The sequence below is a fragment of the Notechis scutatus genome, chromosome 2 (assembly GCF_049901735.1).
Source record: "Notechis scutatus isolate UNSWTSFEM ecotype Mainland chromosome 2, rNotScu1.2, whole genome shotgun sequence".
NCBI classification, from domain to species: domain Eukaryota; kingdom Metazoa; phylum Chordata; class Lepidosauria; order Squamata; family Elapidae; genus Notechis; species Notechis scutatus.
The window spans coordinates 248,016,682-248,033,397 of NC_142010.1; the positions used below are offsets into that span (position 1 = coordinate 248,016,682).

General features: G+C 38.8%; 1 protein-coding gene across 3 annotated transcripts in view; it reads right to left on the minus strand.

Moving 5' to 3' along the window:
• The window catches only part of NIPBL (NIPBL cohesin loading factor), a 157,388-nt gene extending 141,568 nt beyond the window's left edge, over positions 1–15,820 (minus strand). For 2 of the 3 annotated variants that reach the window (XM_026666409.2, XM_026666412.2), the window contains exon 1: positions 14,919–15,820. The gene's annotated coding sequence lies outside the window, so the exon portion shown is untranslated. The remainder of the gene's footprint in view (positions 1–14,918) is intronic. The other variant, XM_026666413.2, reaches the window with a different exon arrangement.
• Between the last annotated feature and the right edge of the window lie 896 nt (positions 15,821–16,716).

Sequence of the window (16,716 nt, forward strand, 5' to 3'; positions counted from 1 at the left end):
ACCAATAATAAAATCTATTTTATACTTCAGATTTCTAAACTGATCATCTCCCTCAAAGAAACATTTTAGGTGGTGTACAATATAATATAATAAATAAATAAAACAACATATAAAATTAACCTTAAACTTAAGTTAGAGTTTTAAAAATTGAAATTATAGAATAATGAGATTATAAACTTCAAAAGAATAAAAAACAATAACACTAAGATGGCCATTTTCATTGGTTATTACAGTTAGGGGAAACTCATGCGGCTAGCCAACTTCACGGCTGTGTGATCCTCTATACCCCCACCTGAAGCTGCAGAGCAACATTTGGACCTCTTTAGGGAAGACTAAGAGAGTGGGGGCCTTTCTCACTTCTGGGGGCAAGATATTCCACAAGGCAGGACTATAGAAGGCTCTCTTCCTAGACCCTGCCAGATGAAATTCCTTGATTGACGGGATCTGCAGCATACCTTCCCTCCCTGAATGAGGCAAGCTGATGTCTTGGGGCAAGGCTGGTTCTGTAGGCAACTGACCCTATGCCACCTGGTGCTTTATAGATCAGGGGTCCCCAACCACCGGTCCGCGGACCGGGACCGGTCCGTGGAACAAGTCCTACTGGGCCGCTGGTTTGCTGGGCGCCGCCATCTTTTTGATGAAAAAGTGCTTCGGTGAGCTTTTCCAGGTAGAAAGCTCACGGAAGCACTTTTCATCAAAAAGATGGCGGCAAAGCTCGATGAGCTTTTCCGGGTAGAAAGCCATTTCTACCGGAAAAGCTCACCGAGCGCGCCGCCATCTTTTTGATGAAAAAGTGCTTCCGGTGAGGTCACCGGAAGCACTTTTTCATCAAAAAAAGATGGCGCCGCCCAGCTGATGCCGGTACCGGGCCGCGGCTCCCAGCTGATGCCGGTACCAGGCTGCGGCATAAAAAAGGTTGGGGATCACTGTTATAGATGATAACCAATATCTTGAATTGAACCCAATTCTTCAGGCACCTAGCATGGCTTATACAGCCATAGTCTGCTCCAGCTAAAGCTTCTAAATTCTTTTCAAGGGTAGCCCTATGTAGAGTATGTTGTTAATAGTCCAATTGAGAGATGACGCAGGGCATGAGTGACACAGTGAAGAGCCTCCCTATCGAGGGTATAATCATTGCACAACACGATGTTACGGAAAGGCCCTCCTGGCCATGGCCACCACTTGCTCTTCGAGCAGGAGTCATGAGTCCAAGAAGATCCCCAAGTTACCCACCCGGTCTGGGGTAGTGCAATCCCACCCAAGATCAAAGATGATAAAAGAACATGGTGGCGCAGTGCTTACAATGCAATATTACTGGCTGATTCTGCTCAGTGCCAGGAGTTTAATCCTAACCAGCTCAAGGTTGACTCAGCTTTCCATTCTTCTGAGGTCAGTAAAATCAGGATCCAGATTGTTGAGGGCAATATGCTGACTCTGTAAACCACTTAGAGTGCTGTAAACTAGCACTATGAAGCGATATACAAGTCTAAATGCTATTGTTATTGTTATAAACTCCTGGGATAGAAAGGGCCACTTGTCTTACCAGGTTTCAGCTGAAGTCTTTTAGTTTCCCATCCAGACTTCAACAACCTCTAGGCATCATGAAAAAATATCCACAGCAACATCACTTCACACAGGACAGAGATAATAATTGGTCAGTATATTGGTGATACCTCATGCTGTGAAGATAGATAATCTCATCCAGCGTTTTCAAGTAGATGTTGAAAAGTAATGGAGAGAGCAGATGGGAGACTGGACAAAAACTGTGCAACAAGATCCAGCAATGGTTTCTTGTGTAGAGAAGCACCGGTTCCCCTTTAAAAGTAGCCAGAAACACTCCCTCTGACAAGGATGAATTCACCAATGCATGGACATGATACCTTTCAGATGGCTTTCACCAGCCAGGAAAGGCATGGATCTAATATGCAGGTGACAGCATTTGAATTCCACAAGTCCCAGCTCTTTCGCTTACTCACGGTTTGCTGACTTTCACTCTTTCTCTTTTCTCTCTTCTTTTCTCGAAGAATCCAAAGCGTTGATCCTATATTTTCTATCTTTCTTTCTAAGCACTCTCTCCTTGTGTCTTCTTTGCATGGAGTCAAAAACTGGGCATGCACAGTAGAAAGGGGATTGGACTAAACTTTGATTGACGCCGTCTTTAAGCAAAGAAGCAGGAGACAGCCTACACTTTGGATTCTGACCCGTACAACTGAGAACAAACCATTCCCAGATAATTTGTTAAGTCTGTTCCCTGGCCATCTCCACAGGACTTGTACCATGCTTGGAATCCAACTGCAAACAAATCCAAGTGATTTTATCCTCTAAATGCTTCAAATATTTATCCACGTGGCCCTGGAGATGAAATTCTGGATCACCCTTCCCAAAGAGGGTCCAGGTATCTATAGTATTCCCTTTCCACAGTTTCACATGGTATAAATTTTGGTTTTTCCTTAGCTGTATTACAGACTGCTGTTCTTTTTTTATGTAATGCAATTTCAGAACTATCAGTATATCTCTCAACTTCAAATCTTATCACATCCATGTTATTAAAATAAGACTATAAATATCAACCTGCTTTGCAGATTTTTTTAATAAGATTTGACACTTAGTGAATTTTTGAGCTTCAACCTGCATAGATTCTTTGCTAAAGAACACATTTTGAAAGGAGTTACAGTAGCAGAGTCCTTATTTGGCAAACAAACAACTGCACATTTCATCTTAGTATCTGTATCATATAGTGACAGCAAATAATTGAACAACTTGAACAATTATGTAAGCAGCAGTGACCAAAGAGTTGTATTAAAATAAAGAGGATGCATTCAAACAACAAATATGTGGAGGAGACTCAATTGAAAAATTGTCAACTCAAATTCTCTAAACTCAGAAACTATTAAGGTATAGGATTAGGGAAACAGACATAATGTTAGACCACAGATAAAACATGCTTAATCTATAAATTCTATGTCTCAGATGTTTAGTACAAGTCTATGCACACATTCCTGGAAATTCTAATTATGGCTTTTTCAAAGTAAGCACAAACAAACTAAATCTGAATATTAAAAATGTTTACATTCCTTTTCTCAGAATCAGCATTTAACACTCATTCCTTATGACTTAAAATCTGATATATGATTTAATTTGCAACATAAATTCCCAGCTAAAGGAACAGATTATCCATTTTCATACACTAACCATGCTCAAATATGAGAATATTAATGAGAAACCAGTGTAGTTCTATTATGTGAGAATAGACAATAGACAATTTTATCTAAGAAATCATTGGAGGAGAAAAAATAAGAGAAGGGAGACATAATTCTAATACCAATAATTGTTTTGCTTTTTCTCTGATGTTTACTACAAAATAAATATTGTAAATAGGTTAGAGAACTATTATGTTGACTAATTTACTTGAGAATTGGTCTGTTCTTAAATTGCATGAATCTTGCTTTAACAAACTGAAAATAGCACTTATTGCTAAAAGGACAAAAATACTGCAGAATTAAATCAAATTACTTTGAGTTGTAATAGTATTCCTGCTATATAATAGCAGCAGCAATGAGTCCAATGGTTTAAAATCACAGAACAGCTTTAAAATCAAAGGTTAAATATGCAGTCACATATTGCAGAAATAATCAAAGATATGCAGGTAAATTTCATGCTGAAGCCACCTGCCTATCCATATTTGAGAGATATCCCAACTATTACCTGCTGAGTTTTAAAAATTGTGTATAAATAGGAATAGGGAGCTATATTATAGGTAGAAAACTCAAGCACAATACTTTTGAACCTCAGTGTCTCAAAACATGATTATTTTGTATTACACAAAAATAAAACAAGTTAAAAATTATATATAATTCATAGAAACTAATGTTCAGTAGTACAATATCTTATAAGCTAAAATCTAATCTTAATACAATACAACAATTAAGAGACAAAATAAATTAGAGAATTAGAAGCAATAAAAAATCAAGGACTTATTTAAACTTTTTTTTTCAAAAATTTATTTGCATGTACAAGCTGCTGCCTAATCTCCATACTGAATTATGAGAACAAGTGATCTCACATTGCACACACGAATACTTCCTTAGAAATATTTCAACTTTCTTCACACTTCCCATATTAGCATTCTTGGCTGATGCACATCTCAGCAAACAGAAACATACTAATCTTATCTGCTACCTAGCAATGTCTCTACAGGTTCCATATTGATGCATCAAAGTGCAAAAATTGTAATTATATACAGCATTTTTAACTGATAATCCTTGGAAAGGCATAATTATTTTTCCACTTTTTGTTTTAAGTATCATATTAACATTATATTCTTGTACACTTTTTAAATTTGTTTTGGTGATCAGGAAAGTCATAACATAATGTTCCTTTATATTGGCTATCTCAGCGTAAACCTATTTTTTCAAATGTCTATTATGCACTCAAAATATTGAGTTGAGGTTCAATAGTTCTATTATGCGTTCAAAGTATGGTGAAAACCATGTTCTTCATGCAATTGCTCATAATATTCAGAATCATCTCTATACAACATATAATGGTGGGTACTAATTCATTGGCTTCCTAACTTAATATACTAGCTAAGAAAGAAGAAAAGGAAAAAGGAAACACTACAGGCTGCTTGCAGATGAAACTTCTTGAAGTTTCAAGTTTTATTCACCCTGCTTCTCTCCTGCATTTGAAGTGGGGGAGAGACAGATCTGTGCTTTTATTTGATAGCATAAGGACCTGCTCCTTTTTAAATTGTATGCTGGCCAATTAATAATTATTCTGTACAGGAAATTCAGATGCTCATTAGGACAGTGGTCGCCAATCGGTGGGCCACGGCCCACTGGTGGTCGGTGAGAAAATTTGGGTGGGCCACAGAGAAATGTCCCCCCAAAGCACCCCCCAAAGCAATTAATCCAGGCTGCGCCCTGGATTATGGCCCGGCCACCCGCTGGCCCCCACCCTTCAACTGAGCGCAAACCTGCAAAAAGCACCACAGCCCTCACCAGCCAGGACAAGGTAATGGTGCTGTTGCAGCAAGAGGGGGCTGGTGGTACAGACGGGATGAAGTGGTGATGGAGATGGCCAGAAGGTGCAGGAGCACCACACTACTTAGATTTGCACAGCACTCCTGCACCTTCCAGTTTGCCTCTCCTGGCCTGGGCTCTTCCTCAATGGCCACGAGCTGCAGGGACAGCCCAAGGGCAGGAAAAGTACTGGCTGGGGAAGGGGCAAGTCTGCGCTCACCATCCAGTTCAGAGGTCTGGAATGGGTCAGCAGTGGCGGTGTCAGTTTCCTTGTCCTTGGTGTTCTGCTCTGCTGCCCCCCCTCCATGGTCCCAGCCATCGCTGCCCGGGGAAAGCACAGGAAAAGCAAGCAGAAACATAGCTCTCGCTGGGGCGAAAGAGCTGAGATCGAGAAAGGCACAGGCAAGAGAAGACAGAAGCTGCCGCCTTTGAAAAGCACCGCTTTCTGTTGCCTGTGCCTTCCGATCTCTGCTCTTTTGCCCCAGCAAGAGCTATGTTTCTCCTCTCTTTCTTTTCCTGGGGGGGGCAGCAGAGACGTCAGGGCTGCTCTCCCCCCTCAGCAAGCCAGGACTGGAGGAACGCGAAGAATTGTGAGCGAGCGCTGGAGAAATGCGTGTTGGAAATGCCAACACACGTTTCCAGCGCTCTCTCCTCTGTCCAGAAGTAGGATTGAGTGGGGGGGAAGGGAGCAGGGGGAAGGGTAGGAGGGAAGAAGCCTAGCTGGCTTTCCTTTGGCATGGGGCGAGGGGGGGGGAGACCAAATGCCCAGACCAAAAGAGCACTGAGGAAGACAGGCTCCTAATAACCAGCCTGTTTGTGCAGGCGAGAGCTCTAGCTTTTCTGGGCTCGACCCCCCCCCCTCGGCCTCCACATAGGGAGCAGCGGGAGAAATGTGGAGCTTAGTCTCGGGCAGACTGGCATGGGGGGGTGTTGCCTGGTTATTAGGAGCCCATCTTCCTCAGCACTTCCAGCCTGGCCCTCCTTCCCTCCTCCAACTCCAGGCAACAACACCTGGCAAAGGAGGGAGAGGTTTCCTCTGACTTGGGGGAGATATGAGATGACAGGAGACCAGATTAGGGGGGGTTTCTGCTTTTCTTCCATTTTCTGGTTCCTCCCCATGGAGATCTTCCCACCCTCCAGGCACTGTGTGGCTTCTTTTGAATTGCAGCAATATTAAATCATATTTCCCCCCAAAGGATGAGAGTGGCCTCCCTTTCTCTTCACTCTGCTACACAGATGATTAAGCATTTATGATTTTATTATAATTAAATAAGCATTTTTATATTTTTTAAAAATATGTTTATATGTGTGTGTGTGTTTATATATTTTATATTAAAATAATTTTTTAATATTAAATTTAAATTTAATATAAAAATAATTTTTTTATATTAAATATATTAACTTTTTTTAAAAATTCGTATTAGTGGTCCTCGGGATTTAAAAATATGAGTTTGGTGGTCCCTGAGGTCCAAAAGGTTGGTGACCCCTGCACTAGGAGACAACTGCTATTGACTTGATATATTAAAAGATACATATATGCAATTCATACTGTACTTCTCCACTCCAGGCCTCTTCCTTGTTCAACATTATTCAGGCAAATCAGGAAAGAGTAGTTCATTTTGAGTGGAAAATATACTATTCTTATCACTTAAAGTGCATTTTTGTGAAGCATAAGGGGCATAATCAATGGAATGTATATGATTATTCTGCCACCTTTATTGTAAGAGCACTAATCTATTTAGACTTTATTTTTATTATTCCTGTATTACCTCAAATATCAATTAGGGTAGATGTATCTCATGCTAATAATCATTAGTTTTTTATGTTTGTTGTTTATGACACTAAGACATCATTTCTGATTTTGACACCAGAATCTGCACAATCACCATGCCAGCTTCTTAACTGTAATGGATACTAATTCTACATGTTTAGTTTAAAATTGAATATATTTTATTCTAGGGTGATAATCTAAACTTTATTTTGGATTACTACAGACCATAAAATAAAACATACATTTCAAACTCATTCATAGTATGTTCAAATTTGAGTGTCAGAAGCAAAATTTCAACTATTGTTACAGAAGCTGCCCCAGAATGAAACAAGAGTAGCACAGCGTGTTAACTATATCCTGCAACTTCTTTATGCTTTTACCGCTTCCGTAATTTTAAAATAATAAACTATTCCTGGCTCTAATTGTAAAAGGAATTGTGGAAGATGCATGTGCAGAATAAAGGTGATCTTCAATTTACGATCACAAATGAGCCCAAAATTTGTTGTTAAATGAGACCTATTGTTAAGTGAATTTTGCCTCATTTTACGACCTTTCTTGCCACAGTTAAGTGAATCAATGCAGTTGTTAAATTAGTAACATTTTTGTTAAGTGAAGCTGGTTTCCCCCATTGACTTTGTTTGGCAGAAGGTTACAAAAGGTAATCACATGAGCTTGGACACTACAACTATCATAAATATGAGTCAGTTGCTAAGCATCTGAATTTTGATCATGTGACCATGGGGATTCAGCAATGGTCATGTGTGAAAAATGGTCATACGTCATTTTTTCAATACCAGTGTAGCATCAAATTCTCATTAAATGAACTGTTATAAATCAAGGACTATCTGTAGGCAGGTGTGGAATGTTGCCAAGTAAACCTAACAATTGAAGAAAAAAGGACACGGAGAATATCTGAAGGGCAATAACAGAGTGAAAGGGACCTTGGAGGTCTTCTTGTGCAACTCTCTGCTCAGACAGGAAACCCTATATCATTTTATACAAATGATTGTTCAAACAATGAAGAAGATACAATGAAGTTAGCATACCATGAAGGCTGAATACTGAAGAGACCAGACTGGTCTATAAGAAAGACCAAATGAAGCACAGAAAATAAAATAATGCACATGACCAGTACATTTGTTAAAAGCAGGCAAAGCAGATAACAAGAAGATTTGGCAATGGCTAAGAGTAGGAAATTGAAGAGACAAACAGAGGAGCTAATTCTGGCCGCACATGTCCAAGCTTTAAAAAAAACAACACCCTGCAACAAAGCCAGGAATTGAGAAGACAACAACAGACAGCAAACAAGCTGAAGAAACAGGGACCACCTACAGTAGTTAGCTACAGCAAGATTATCAGACAGACTACAAACAACAACATAACAAAGGAACAACAATAGTGCACTGGAACATCTGCAAGCAAAAAATTGATGGGACCACAAGAGAGACAAATAGAAAATGAATAAGCTAAAGTGTACTAGAATTTTAAAATCCAAACAGAAGACACTTCCCACATAATATTCTAGACCAGGGGTGTCAAACTCATGTCACGGTGTCATCACGTGACACATTGGGACTTTTTTCCCCTTTACTAAATTGGTTGTGGGCATGGCCAGGGTGTGACACATCCAGCCCATGGGCCAGGAATTTGACAGCCCTGCTGTAGACTTACAACTGTCCTGCAAAATACCTGCAAAAGGTAGTAGAACGACTGGGGCAAAAAAAAAAAGCAAAGATAGTATCAATAGTAATATATTTAATAGGTACTTTGAGCACAACTCCAAAACATTCTGAGCACCACTTGAACACCATCAGCACTGATAAAATCACCATCAATTAACTGTAAAAGGCAGCTTTACTTGCAACTATTTACATCCTGTGATACCGTGTTTCTCATATAATAAGGCCGGGTCTTTTTTTTTTTTTTTTTTTGAGCCCCGAAAAAATGGCGTTGGTGGGGCACTTCGTATCAGGGTCAACGCAAGTAGCACCATATCCAGGTGTGCAACAAAAGTACTTCCTAACAGCAAGCCCCCCCACCATTCCCCCCATTTTGCATGTTTTAATATAGGCCTTAATTTGGGGGGAGGGGCTTAATTTCATTTCATGCCTATAAAACATGCTGGGACTTCCTATTGGGGGAGGCCATATTGTTGGAGAAACAGGGTACCTTTAAGAAACCACATCTGCCTAATTCTGTTCCTTGGGAAGACTCAATAGGTGAATAAAAATGCCAAATCCAGTCCAAACATATGCTGACTCAACAATGAACAATATTATTAATAGTGATAGTGGATATTGCAATATCTGGAGACAGCAGAATAGAAAAGAAACAACTAAAAATAATCACAAAATACAAAGACCTGCAAATAAAAGAACTGTGGCAAAAGAAAGCAAAGAGTAATAGACACCTTGGTGCAATCAAAAAACATCTATAGGTTTATAGATAGATAAAAATGCCAAATGCAATCTGTATACCTGGCTGATTTGAAACCAACCAGTGATGGGTTTCAAACTTTTTTACTACTGGTTCTGTGGGCGTGGCTTGGTGGGCATGACAGGGGAAGGATACTGTAAAATCTCCAGTCAGAAGTGGTATTTGCCGCTTCTCCAAACTACTCAAAATTTCCGCTACCGGTTCTCCAGAACTGGTCAGAACTTGCTGAATACCACCTCTGAAGCCAACGGTAGTAATGCCCACAGAGGACAATTATTTAACAATACTTCAGAGTTAACTTGTAAAGTTGGTTCTAAAACTCTAGAACTAAGAAGTTCTAAAATGATGCAGAGCTAAGGATATATAAGAATGCATCTTTAGCTTTCATTTAGTATGTAGAATGCAAGTATTTCCTAAAATACTTATGAGAAAAATCTGTATTATCATAATACCCATTCAAAAGATAGTTTTCTTTTCAAATTGACAAATAACTTCAAATCATTTTTTTTTACTGTTCAATGATTAGTATTACATGTATGTAGCAATAATTGCAAACAGAAACTTACTATATAACAAGTTAATAAAAGTTGGCCACAAATCAATTTAGGCTTTTAAACTTGCAATCTTGATATTGATATAAGCCAATGTAGAACAGTATGCAAAAGAGAAAGAAAATGGAATAAATCTCACCTGCACATTAATTACTATTGAATTTTGCCTGGTATTACCATATATTACAGTGAATACTATGCTAGAGCCTAGTTGAACAAAAAGTCATATATAAAATTAATCAAGACCATTCATTATAACAACAAATAATAAAACATTGGCCAATGATTCACCTATTATATCATCACAAATGTTCATCTCAGATAAGGAGTATTCTTAAAGCAGATCTCAAGAATTTGCTGAGAATAAAAAATTACAATATCCTGGTATAATAGCAATAGCACTTAAGACTTATATCCTTAGTGCTTTACAGCACTCTGAACAGTTTATAATGTCAGCACATTGCCCCCAACAATCTGGGTCTTCATTTTATCGACTTTGGAAGGATGGAAGGCTGAATCAACTAAAAGCTGGTAAGGATCGAACTCCACCAGGATATGGGCAGAATTAGCATGCAATACTGCATTCTGACCACTGTGCCACCAAGGTTCCTATTAGCACATAAGTACATAGATAATGTACATATAGTACATTACCTATAAGTACATAGACCTAACTAAATTGAGAATGTTCTATCAATTTCCTAACTCAGCATATGCAAGTATTTTGCTATGTTCAGGTCTGGGATTTTATATCCAAGGTTCTTTGAGCAGAACTCCACCCTGCTCAGCATTCAAAATCAGAATTCCAGGAGAAAAGCCATAATTTATCTTTAATTTCCTATCCTTGGAGGTAAAAAAGTAGCTTTAAACAAAATTTAAACATGGTAAGCCAGGACCTCCTCTCAGTTCAAGTTAAATTGATCTCAGCATGGTAAAGTACAGATTATCTGAACAGTTTTTGCAAATATTTTAACATGAGTTCATATGCAAATTGATGTACAGTCTCAATTATAATTCATATAAGAGTTGGCTTCAATTACTTTTAACCTGGCTGAAACTTATTTGGCTCCACTACTACATTATAAGAAATACAAAGTAACTGTTATATTACTTGGGTTGTTATGAGAAATATAGCTATTATGTCCTCCTAGCACGGAGAACTATCCCCCAAGTATTTGGAACAGGTCACAATATTCGAAACTAACTTCTTTGGTTAACAAAGATATCTTTGGCAAAACTGAATGTTCAGCCAGTGATTTTTGCAAAAGAAGGTCAAGACCTTAGCTGATTGTTCTCAAAAAATACATTTAAAGTGATTGTTCTTAAAAGATACATTTAAAAAAATTCAAAAGTTTGAAAAGTGTAAATTATGAGAGATAATCAAGCAAAAATAACATTTTCAATTCTATTTACACAACTGCAAATCTGATACATTTAAATATGATAAAGAAAAATGTTTTATTAAATAATTCTTCTTAAACTTTAGTAACAAAACTTTAGTAAAGCCAAACAAAATTTAATCATTACCATTTTTAAACAAAAGTCTTTGGTATAGTTGAACAATAACTAACTGCAGGACTAAATGCAGCTTGCCATTACTACTGAGTTTGTGTTTGTGTGTTTATAGACTCAGATACAAAATGTCCCACAAACAGAGCATTCCAGTCCTGCTTGGAATATATGGAAGCAAGTTACATATTATAAATCAGATTTGTTTTCATAAGACAATGAATTTTTGTAGTCAAAAGCAAAAACAATTTTAAATATGCATGAATCTTTATCAGACATAACACATTCTTCACAAGGCATAGTTTAGAGTTCCTTTCTTCCTATCTGAATATTGTTCATTTTTATTAATTTTGTTGATCTTTTAGAAACATTAAGATATATTATAAAATGATAATACATTGAGGCTTCTTATAATAAAATAGGCACTTTTTTCAGCATCACTGCAAAATTTGTAAATAATTTTCTTTCATTCTCAATAAATTGGCATACTCTACAAAAGCTATCTTTGTCATATTTAAAGAGCATACAACTTGTGCAGACTCCAAACCAGAAAAGATCACTGTCTGTGATCTCTATGAAATCTAGATACTAAATATCTCAAGCTACATTACATCCTTACCATATGCACTGATTTCTCTCTCTCATACACACACATATACACACACACAAATATATACACACATATTACCAAAATAAACAATGTAGATACATTGTTAGAATGAATGCCCAAAATAATTTTTGAGCAGTTTCTTAAATGTTACTGAAAAAATGGCTGTGTTCAAAAGACAGCTAACTAGAGACAATCTCAAGTTTTACTTAATTTTTAAATGCATTCCTGTTTCTGAAATTATTTCAAATGTTTACAAAAAGAACAAACTCTCTCAGATATAATAATCTACTTAAATTCCTGTAAATAATTCAATCTTTAGCTCTCATCATTTTTTAATGGAAGACAATGTTTGCATTTAAAATTACTATAATTGGAATTATGAAATTGTAATATATCAATACGCCATTCACCTATTTTTAAAATTATTATTTAAGAACTCAAATAATTGAAATTGTGCATCATTTTATAAATACTCAAAAATTATGGGAAAATTGCATTGACTATGGCATTCCAATCCAGTATTAGACTAGACTAGCTATGTTTTATAGAAATGGCTACCTTACATTATTATGGAAAAACAAAAGTTGTGGCCTGATGTTAATGCTTTTTTTACTACAACAGGAGTCGGAAGTCAATGTTTCTTTTTTTCTTTTCCCCAGTTTTCCCTCACTTTCTCTCTCCTTCTCCCACCCCCACTGTGTCTTCCTATTTACTTTTGTATTTTGTATTTTATCTTATAACCTAATAAAAATGATAAACAGTGGAAGTATTAGACTAGCACATTCTATTTTATATTTTAAGAAATTTCCTGGCAGTTTTCTCTAAGCTGCTTGAGAGCAACAGTTTTGGCACCATAGTTTATTGTTATATACATTGAAATATGCCTAGGTATTATCAAAATAATGGTTCAGACATCTTAGAAACACATCAAATTGAATGTACTGATTTCTTTTAAATACACAGAATATCATAAGGATATTATTAAATACATATTTAAATAAAGTACAAAGGAACAGTGAAAAACCCATACACTTATAAAAAACTGATTCAAGAGCCAATTTTGCATTAAAATAATTTACTGAAGACACAAGATATGAGAATAAACCTCATTTCAACTTAAGCAAAATCCCACATATTTAATATAAGCAAAAGACGAATCATCACATGTTATTTTCTGATTATGAATAATACTGTATTTGATTATTCTCTGGGCAGTCCCTCATTTTCTGTAAATTAGACCTGTTCCAGTCCTTAAAAATAAACAGTTAAAACACACAAGAGGCAGACTCAACCTCACACACACAGCAATATTTTAAAGCAACTTGTAGCTCATGCTTGAAATAATAAAGTTCAAAAATAAAAAGCTACTTTTTCAGTCTGAAAATGGTTTCTCTCCCATGCATATAGGCCTGAGGCCCTATTGCAAACAGTGTTTAACAGGCCCAGGCAGCACAAAGACAGGAATGGCAGATTACAGGGAGGGAGGGAGAGAGAGAGGCCGGGTTTGGGGCTCAGCAGGATCTTCAGGCTTTTTAAAATTCAAACTGCTGCCTGACCAATACAAATCACGGACACACTGCTGACTACTACATGGATTTACAGCATTAAAAACACGCCTCCTATGTGACAGCTATATTAACTTCATCCTTTTAAACATGTATCAGGCTAAAAAGCACAATTGTACTTTCTTAACAAGTTACTTTACTGAAAAATATTAAATATAAGACTAACTTTCAAAAAAAAAATAGAACATCTACAATAAAAACTGAGCACAATTAAATGTCACTTTGTCTTACCCACCTAGGATTTAAATTGGTTTTAAAAACAGCTATCAGACCAGCTGATATCACAATTCCTCATACTTCTATATCAGAGAAATAGATTTCTCTATATGTGAAATTAGAATTACACTGGAAGAAATTACAGGCATCTATCCAGTGTCTAAAATATCCTAATGTTTTTACTAAAGTCATTCTTCATTTGAGAATATTATTTAGATTATTAACTTTCAGGCATCTGATTCAAAGTTACACAAACCAGACCCATTTGAAAGTAAGAACATTTTTCAACTCAATAATAATCAGGGTATTCAGAGGTATGCATCGCTATCTTCAATAAAACATATTCCCATATAAACATACTTAAAACGGCAGGCTCAATTATTATAATTCGCATGATTTCACAGTGGCCTAACCTTTAAAACGTCAAGTAGCTATATAGACAACCCTTTTTCAAATAGGATACCTATTCTTACAAATAACTCTTTCCTCTTAAGGACCAAAATTCACTGTGTATGTAGAAAGTATGACATAAATGGTACTAGGCAACCCATAGACTCTCCCAGTGAACTGGATATGTCTGTTCTGAAAATTATTCGGAACTAGTTTTACTTTTCAATAAAATCTATGCATTTGAGAGGATGTACGCAATAGTATCAATCATACCTATCCAACTACAAATTTGAAACTAAGACAAATAAAAGATGCAACTGTTGCAAACGCAAAACAAACTGACGCCCGTCTCTCCCCTATTTTGACTAGGACTATTACGTTCGTCTCTTTCCTTTCCGCACTCTGCCCCCCCATCCCCCGAAGTTGTAAATATGGCACAGGTTCGGTGCCCAGTCGCTGTTTAACTGTATTGTTTCCTCCTCCCACTTTTGCTCTCGGGCGCCGAGGCCTGTCACAGTGAAACCACTTCGGCTCTCTCATCCCCGAGCTGGAGTGAAAGCACTGGCCGCTGGGCCTGCGCCCTCCTCCGGGCCTTGGCATCTCCAGCAGCTCGGCAGAAACCACTCTCATCCGACAAACCCCAAGAGGAGGAGGCGGAGAGAAACGTGAAACACCCCTGGCTGCCACTCATTATTCACCCCCTCTTTTCTCCCACACCGGCCGAAAAGGCTAATCCCCGCTCTGCTTCCAGACTGGGCCGCCTCGCCTGAAAGAAGGCCCAACTCGCTGCTTATCTTCAAGCGAATAGAAGAAACGCGGAGACGGAAAAGCGCGAGCGGGGGCTTTTACCTGAGCTAAGCGTCGTCTGAATCCAACCGAAAAACCAAGCGGGGGGAAGGAAAAAATCCGCCCCCTCCCTCCTCAGAGGATCCGCCACTGGGCCGCCGCGGAGCGGGAGGAGGAGGAGGGGAGATAATATAACAACAATAATCCGGGCCGGGAGGGGGGCTGGCTCCTCTTCCGTCTCCTCCTCAGTGCAGCGAACATGTAGAGCCGAGGAGGGGAGGAGAGCGGCCGAAGCGAATCCCTGAAGTCGCCGCCGCCACCGTCTTCTTCTTCTTCTTCCTCCTCCTCCTCTTTTTATTTTTCTTCTTCCTTCTCCTCCTTGCCGTCGTCCTCCCAGCGAGCTTGATTCACCCCAACATCCACACAGGCCGGGCCGAACCGGATTCGATAAACACCTCACGCACCCACCGAGCGACCAACCCCGGGAGGGGAGGGAGGAAAGGAGCGAGCGGAGGGGAGGGGGATCTCCTCGGCCGCGGCTTGTTCCTTCTCTTCTTCCGCCGCCGTCACCGCCTCCGCCTCTCCTTCTGTGGACGCGGTCGGGGCGGGGCAGGGAGGGGATCGCTTGGGTTACGGTGAGTCGGTACCGGGGAGGGAGGAAAGGAAGAGGGAGGAAAAAATAAGAGGCTGCGTGAATGTGTCGCCCTCGCTCGCTCTCAGAACAAAATGCCGACCGGAAGTGCAGTTGGAGGAATGACTCCCTCCACCGGCGCCAAACACCAACAAGCTCCCCCTTCTCGCTCTTGCCTGCCGCGGCCGTCGGCTTGGCTTCTGCCTTCCGAGAAAGTCTTGCGCGGAGAACAGCTGGACCGTATCTGGAGTTCGCTGCCTCTTCGCGACAGCTGATGGCCGCCCGGCGTCGCGTGTCGGAACGTTGTGCCCCTGGCTTCTTCCTTCTTGCTCGCAGTTTCTCTTTCTTTTCTCTTTCCTGCCTCCCTTTCTGGGGTACCGGAGGAAAGCGGGAGCGTGCAGATAAAAGTCTGACCTGCTGAAGAAGCGAACTCCTGCGAACTGTCAACATGAGTAACGTGGCCGAGATAATTTTGTAAAGATCCTGTACCTTTTTGCCTCTTTTCTTTTGAATAGGTTCTTTGTCAACCCTTGGTGCCATGTAAGAGAATCGGAGAGAGGAGAGAAATGTCTTATAAAAATACTTATCGTAGAGAGATATTTTCTTGTAAAAATACTTATCGTTCTTGGGAAAGTGTGCATCGGGTTCTCACAACTCGAAGGCTGAAAGGTTATGCGCCCTTGTTACCCTGCTTTTCTGCCACATTGACGCTTGTGCCTGATTCCGGTTCCGACGGACCTGAAACTTCCATTACAGTCATGATTTTTAGAATGGAGGTGATTTTTGCCCCAACCTCTTTTTTTTTAGGTAACATGAAGTGAAAGCATTCTTCTTTAGATAATGGGGTTTTTGTTGATTTCTGACAAATGGACACATTATGCATTGGAGAAGATAGTGACAATCTGTAAAGCTAGTTTGTATTCATGTAAATTTTGTGAGCAGTGAATAGAAGGAAAATATAATTTCAGTTTAATTAAATGTCTTCTGATTCAGTATTTTGGCTTTTATTGTGCTGCTGTTTTATTTTGAAAGATAAGAAATTAGAATACTGTACTCCATAGTAAAAATGGAAGTACAGTAGTTTGCTAATTTTTAAATACAATTTAATTTGCATCAATTTTCTTTAATGTTTAAATCCCTAGATTTTTTAAATCCAGTCTGATCTTTAATTGTGAACTAGGCTGATACTAGATTTGCTCAGATTTCTAACTAAATGAACTGTAAGAAAAA